The following is a 1,297-nucleotide window of genomic DNA, read 5'->3' as shown; positions in this document are numbered from 1 at the left end:
TCTACAAGCTTTGCAAGTGGGAAAACCTGAAAAATCAACAGTGTATCAAATACTTGATCTCCCCACTGTATTTATTATTTATTTTTACTTGCCCATCGTTTCATGTTACTACATCATGTTGCAGCACAAAGTTCTTAAATTTTCTTTATCTTTCATGTTATAAACTCTTGTAGGTTTTTTTCTGGTTATTGTTCATTCTTGTGTAGAAATCAGTCGACTCGTAAAACTCAAACTRCTGAACAGAGCACCAAAGTAAAATTTAACGAGAGACTCTGAAATTATTGACAGCTGTTCTAAAGCTGCAGACAGTCAGTTTGTAATAATAATAATAATCTTGGGAACATTTATAAATGTTTAATCTGTGTCAGACCTACAGAGTGAGTGAGATGCTCAAAGTTTACATTCTGTTCAAAGAGAAGTGTGGGAATAAAAGCAGTCTGAATTTTCCATTCTCAACTAAAGCCTGTAAAACAATGAAAGAAAATAAATTAATTAACATGTTCGTTTACCTTTTTACGTGTTTGTACCAGATAGAACATACAACAATACAGTATATGAATGTTGAATGTAAAATGAGTTCATAAAACCACATCTGAGYGCTCGGTCTGAAGGCTCAGCCCCTCAATTCAGGAAGTCACTTCATTATAACATCATCTTCAGGACCTGACTCCACCTTTTTTATTGCCTCGTCATAAATGGCCAGCCTACGGCTAAGAGTCAGGTTTTCATACAGTTTTCCTGTTCTAATGAAAAATTAGAAGCACTCGGAGAGTGCAAACCTCCACCAAGACCAATTTCCCCATCCTGTAAGAGTTAATGCACAAAAGCAGAGATGGAAACACATTTGCCGAATAAGTTGTGACGTAGTGAACATTTAAGCAGCAGTATGCACGGGATTTCTTCCCGGTGAAGTCCAATACAAAAAAAAAAAGTCAGTCTGGTCACCCGACGTTATTCATGGTCAAACTGGTGTGGGATTAAGCTCCTAAGTTTCCATCAGTCACATTTCACCATGTAAAACGTCTGTTTTATCTCCTTGTATGAGTTTGTAATGGTTTGACTCTCTTTATAAAGTGCTTCCTGGCTCCCCCCGTCTCCAAACTTTGAGGCCCGGCAGCTCTCTGTTTACAAGCCTAGAGAAACTGTTTTCATTGGTTGTTTCAGAAATGTGGTGTGTTTGAGGAAATGGGAAAAATAGGTTTCATGGTGCGCACTTCCTGGTCACAAAACATTCTCTAAATGCGCACCAAATGTGTAAAATGCACACATTATGGCAAAAAATTATTCATCATTAAAT

The 1,297-nt window shown here is 37.3% G+C and overlaps 1 protein-coding gene across 1 annotated transcript in view; it reads left to right on the top strand.

The window, feature by feature from the left end:
• igf2r (insulin-like growth factor 2 receptor) overlaps nt 1–1,297 on the top strand; it is a gene marked incomplete at its 5' end in the record, with an annotated part of 61,258 nt that overhangs the window by 33,407 nt on the left and 26,554 nt on the right.

The sequence above is a fragment of the Austrofundulus limnaeus genome, unplaced genomic scaffold (genome assembly GCF_001266775.1).
Source record: "Austrofundulus limnaeus strain Quisiro unplaced genomic scaffold, Austrofundulus_limnaeus-1.0 Scaffold1773, whole genome shotgun sequence".
NCBI classification, from domain to species: Eukaryota; Metazoa; Chordata; class Actinopteri; order Cyprinodontiformes; family Rivulidae; genus Austrofundulus; species Austrofundulus limnaeus.
This window is presented reverse-complemented; position numbering and strand designations above follow the sequence as displayed.